The following is a 6,108-nucleotide window of genomic DNA, read 5'->3' as shown; positions in this document are numbered from 1 at the left end:
CAGGAAGCAGGGATGAAAATATGGCAGGAGTAATTGTGGTGGGCATTGGCACTCACATCCAGAGCAGGTCCAGGGAACAGAGACATGGGGAGGACCACGTTGAAGTGGTTGGTCTAGGGTCCAGGCTGGAGGGGGGGGCCTGCCTGGGCTGGGGATGAAGGCATCGTAGAAAAGCAAATATATGTTAGGTGCTTAGTCTGCTCATAGTCTGGAGGAACTGGCTGATAATACCAGGTACCCTCGGGCAGAAATGCCTCTCTGTCTTAACCTGGTACTCAGAGCTATATGGTCAGTGTTGACTGCTTCTGGATCAACCCTAGGGCAGGATGCTGACAACTAATTGTATCTGAGGTTATTTGACATGCTCACTGCACCTGGGATGTGCTGCTTTCTCCACTGTCAGACAAGGTCACTATCTTTTGCTTATATGTGACTTGGGCTTTCCTGGTAGCTCAGAGGCAAAGAATCTACCTGTCAATGTAGGAGACATGGGCTTGATCCCTAGGGCAGAAAGATCCCCTGGAGAAGGATATGGCAACCTACTCCGGTATTCTTGCCTGGGAAATCCCATGGAGAGAGGGCCCTGGTGGGCTACAGTCGATGGGGATGCAAAAGAGTCAGATATGACTTAATTACTAAATAATGGAAATAATATGTGACTTACGGTAACAATTTGGGGTTGGGGGACCAGAGTTCAAATCCCAACTCTTAACTCTACAATTTATAAGCTATGTGACCCTGGATAAATCTCAAGTTTCTTTCTCTATAAAATAAACTCAATTAGACCATCTCCCACCCCCAGGAATTTATAAAGATTGAATGCCTTAATATATAAAAGCACCTACTACAATGCCTGTTAAAACCAATGGATGTTCAGCAGCTGTCACTTTACACACACACACACACACACATGCACATACCACTTGTTTAGAATGTCTGCACCGAACCTTACGTTTGCCACCAGGCCCATGTCAGTGGGGTTAGCACGATTGGGTTGGCCCAAGCTTCTACCTGGGGATATTTAGAGACCTGATCTGTTTGCTTGGTCCCAAGTCTCTCTTCTCCCTCTTGGTTCCTTCCCCACCTCCAGTGGGTTAGATACAGGATTGCCTCGGCCAATCGCAGCAGGGTGGTATGGAGCTTCAGTACCAGACACTGCGTTTCTATGGAATTTGTGAAGTACAGTGTAGTGTGGTGCATCGTACCCTGTGATGAGGTGGAGTAGATGTTGGGAGCTCTCCAACAGACACTGTCCTGAGAACAGCCCAGTGACCTCCCACCTGGGCCCTCCTCTGCTAGCATCCTTTACTATAGGGCAATGGTTCACTTCATGCAGAGCCCACTTACCATGTATCGCAATGGATACCTAACATGACCTGATGGATTGATGAGCACATGAATGAGAGAATGAGCCATTCACGGGAGTTAATTCTGCACACACTTACTGATGTCTCCTGGGTGTCACACACTGAATCTCTGACAATTCAGACCTGAATAAAAACTGGTCCCCACTCTCAAGGAGCTCAGTATGGGGGAGGACATAGACTTCCTAGCCTCACCTGGGCTTAGATTGCCCCAGAGGTGTGAACCATACATTCAGTCAGAGCAAAAAGCAGGTAACTACCTCTGCCAAGGTAAGTCAGGCAAGGTGGGTTTTGAAGGAGGAATTGGACCAGAGAGCCATGGACCAGGTATTCCAGGTTAGCTTTCAGTAACTCCAGAAGTTTCTGATAGGAGGGATAGGGGTCTGTAGTCACATCTTGCTTGTCCAAAACCCACGGGGACCTCAACGGGGTGATAGGAGCTAGGATGGAGCTATAGCTCTTTCTATATAGAGGGAAGTGGAAGGGGGTGGTCAGCGAACCTCGCTGCACCCATCTCTCCCAGTTGTAATCAAGTCATTTCCAGTCAGGCAAGGAGGATGGCATGGAGGAGAGGGAGGAATTGGGTGGGCTGGGCTGGACTAGCCTGGCACTGGAGGGCGGGAGGATGCTGTTTATTTGACTATGATGTATATTTAAAGGTCTCAGTTACAATGGGCCCCAGGCGCTCTTTAACAAGCTGCAGCTGTCTGGTTGCTCATTAGCTTTCCTGACATCTCCAGGCTGGTCCTGGGGGGAGCAGCCCAAAGACCCTCCCCATGGGCCAGGGCTCTGGAAGGCTGATTTCTTGCCCCCAGCACCAGAGCCACCATGATGAATGGTGCTGCTGCCCCATGCAGACAATCGCCTTCCTGGAACAAGCCCTGTTTGTTTAAGACAAACAATCCCAATCGACTGTGGTGAAAGCCCCTGGATGGAAGGTCCCAGCCTCACCTGCCACCGCCTGCCCCTCTGCCTCTGGGCGTTGGGGGAAGACCCATCAGGGGGCCAGGCAGCTCTAGGTACTGTTCTTAGAGTAGGGACAGAGTGGGGTCCTCAAGGACAGCAGACCCTGGACGCCTTTGGAGGGGACCTGAGAGAGAAAATAAGCCTTGCAGAGAAGTGGAGAAGCAGGGGCTTCATGGAAAGCAGGGTCCTCAGAAGCTCAGCATCTTGGCTGCACCCTTGGCCTTGGTCCCTCAAACATAGACTAGGCCAGTTCATTGGATGAATGGTTCTCAACCCTGGCTGTGCACTGGGGTCACCAGAGGAGCACTTAAGAAATCCTAACGCACAGACCCCATTCCCAGAGATCTGATTCAACTGGATTTCAGGAACTGTTGTTTCCCCCCGAAAGCCCTCCAGTGATTCTAATGTGCAGCCAAAGTTGAGAACCATTGGTCCGGGTGGTTCCCAAGGTCTGACTCTATGGTTTATTAGGTCTTCCTTAAAAATTCCTGGTTCCTTAGCAAACACCTCCAGGAAGCCATTGATTTGCATAATGCAGGCCCCAAAGTTCCTCTACTCAGAGTTCCTCCTGAACAAAACCTCCTGGATTGGAGTGGGAAGAGACCTCAGAACTCATCTGGCCCAAATCAGTTTTAGAGATGGCAAACTAAGGAGTCCTCTTCTCCACACGAGAACTTCCAGCCCACGTGGAAAGTGCTTTGTTCATGGAAACATCGACAATGTGGGAAACTACTCTTATTACAGGGGTAATAATTGAGGGTTGAGAGCAAGATTGGAGCACTGGAGTTAGAGCTACCCTCTGTCTTCCCAATCAGATCCCAAGCTAAGAGCAGGGACCAGGTCTCCCCAACTTTTTTGTATCCTCCTCTCTTGACTTAACAATCAGTGGCTTTGTGGATGGATGGATGGGATGAGTGGGTGGGCACCCACTGCTAGATTTGTCTCCAGGTCACCCAGGCTACCATCACCACTGTCACTGCTGTGAATATTGGAGGGGAAGAAGCTGAGGGAGGCACTGATAGAACCTAGTATCCTTGGGGATCAGGGGAGGGCCATTAATAAGGAGTAAGTACCCAAAGCTGGTCTTCACAGACTTGCTGTGAATTGTGGGCAAGGCCAGATTACATGCCCATTATTCTTCACTGTGAATTCATATCCCCTAACATCTATCACCGGAGAAGGCAATGGCAACCCACTCCAGTACTCTTGCCTGGAAAATCCCATGGACGGAGGAGCCTGGTAGGCTGCAGTCCATGGGGTCGCTAAGAGTCGGGCACGACTGAGCGACTTCACTTTCACTTTTCACTTTCATGTATTGGACAAGGAAATGGCAACCCACTCCAGTATTCTTGCCTGGAGAATCCCAGGGATGGGGGAGCCTGGTGGGTTGTTGCCTATGGGGTCACACAGAGTTGGACACGACTGAAGCAACTTAGCAGCAGTAGCAGCAACATCTATCACAGTGTAATCAGGAAGCTCTGTCCTCAAAAGGTCTTGTCCTCAAAAGGCCAATTTTGCCAAAGGAAGAATGTGGGTCTAAGGCATGTGGGAGGGTGGGAGGAAGAGGGGCCCCATGCTGGGTGACAACGGGAATTAGTGCTCTGGACTGGGTCTGTATAACTCTCACCAAAGATAAAGACCCTGCTCTCAAGAAACTTACAGTCGAGGAGCAGAAGCTGTCAGGAGACAAGCAAAGTGGGCCACAGAGGAGGAAATGCCCAGAGGGGCTGAATGTTGACATAGAGGAGGTGACATTGAGGCTCAGTGGGGGTTCTCTGGCATGGTCCAAGGAATCTGAAATCTTTTTAAGCTTCCGTTGGCAGATTCTGTTGTGCAGATGGGTTTAAGGCTCGGCTAGTGGATGGCCTGTGCAGGAGAGAAAGGCGGATCAAGGGCACACTGCTGCTGCTGCTGCTGCTGCTAAGTCGCTTTAGTCGCGACCGACTCTGTGCAACCCCATAGACAGCAGCCCACGAGGCTTCCCCGTTCCTGGGATTCTCCAGGCAAGAACACTGGAGTGAGTTGGCCATTTCCTTCTCCAATGCATGAAAGTGAAAAGTGAAAGTGAAGTCGCTCAGTCATGTCTGACTCTAGCAACCCCATGGACTTCAGCCTACCAGGCTCCTCCGTCCATGGGATTTCCTAGGCAAAAGTACTGGAGTGGGGTGCCATTGCCTTCTCCGTAAGGGCACACAGCAACAGTCAAATGTGTCAGAAACACTCCTCTGTGGGGAAAGGAGGAGATTTGACTAGGGTGAGAGAATGGACTCAAAATGCCTTTTTGTTAGAATTCGTTTAAAATAACTCCCGCAGGAAGCAATAATCCATCGCAGTCCTCCGCACACGGTGCTGATTTGCCCAAGTTGCGGGGAGATCTGGTGCCGATTACCAGGTTTCGGTGCATTAAGTAATGCAACAATAAAATTTGGGTCATTGCAGCACAAAGTCCCCTTTATTTTGACAAGTGTAGTTTTTACTCTGAAGTGTTATCATAAATAATTAAATTAAACTGGCAAATGGCTTGTAGTATGCTTTGCTGCAGTAACAAAGTCTCTGTAACCCCAGACACTAAGTTGGTCTGCTGGGGGATTCTTGGCACAGAACCACTGGGGAATTTTTCGGCACTCAAGAGTGTCTGAACTAGTCAAGGGAGAGGGTAGAGAAGGTTCATCTCGCCCTGCTCCTGTCCCCTTCCCATCGGGATGTCCCCTCCACATGGCTGTGCCCATCCTGTCATCTGACCTGTGGTCTCTTAAATCTGAAGGGATTGCTCCCCAGCCCTGGGCTGGCCTGGGCTGGAGGGGTCAGGGGTCCAGTGCACACACTGGGTGTCATTTTTTTTTTCTCATATAATATCTGACAGGCACCACGAAGGTGCTTTGGATCTTAGGGTTGAAGGGCTTGTAGGGACTCTCTAGGCCATATGGCTCCCCACCCCCACTTGCTGCTCTCATTATCTTATAAACAGGGAAACAGAGGCCCAGGGAAGTGAATGACTTGCCCTGGTTCTTGTTAACTGATGAACAGGAATATGCAACTTGCACAGTGTAAGTGGAGAAGACTCAGAGACCCAAAGGCAGGGCATGCTGGGGGACAGGGCTGTAGGACAGAGAAGAAGTCAGGGGGAGGGTGGAGAGAAGGGGTCACAAGGAGAGAGGCAAGAATGAGGTTTGTTGGCAGGTGGGGAGCTTTGAACCAGGCTCTCAGGGGACATCCAAGAGAAGACCTGAGGAATAATCATCAGAGTCCTCAAGCATCCAAACCGCTGCCCACTGCTTCTAGACAGTTCTTAAAACAAGCAAGAGAGAAGCAGGGAGATCTCTCCAGTGGAGAGGGAAAAGCAGGGTGCTGGAGAGAATCCCCAGAGGCAGAATGTGCTGGTTAGAAGCAGGGAGGAGTGTTCAGATCTTCCTCAAAATGACTGGACAGCTTTTTCCTCCTCTCCCATCACCCTTCTCCCCTCCCATCCTCTCCCAGCATCTGGCCTGCTGGACATTGAAGTACCAGCTTCCTGCCTCTTCCTGGGGCCCTCAGCTAAGGTGGCAGCTGGTAACTGGGTTGAAGATGGGTACATTTCCATCATCCCCTCTTTGGGAGATATTCCAGGACTGTGGGTCTCCATGAAGGGACAACTCCATTCTTAGAGCCAGAATTCCCAGCAGGAGTTCCAGAACCCCAGCTCCCTCAGAGTCCCAGGCCACACTTCCAGGAACGCCCAGGGTCTTCAGGCTGAGCCAGCTCTGGGGAGAGCATCCTTGGTGGAGGAGCCCATCAGAAC

This window comes from Bos indicus, chromosome 1, assembly GCF_029378745.1.
Source record: "Bos indicus isolate NIAB-ARS_2022 breed Sahiwal x Tharparkar chromosome 1, NIAB-ARS_B.indTharparkar_mat_pri_1.0, whole genome shotgun sequence".
In the NCBI taxonomy this organism is placed as follows: Eukaryota; Metazoa; Chordata; class Mammalia; order Artiodactyla; family Bovidae; genus Bos; species Bos indicus.
The sequence above is the reverse complement of the archived record's forward strand: the minus strand, read 5'-3'. Positions refer to the sequence as shown.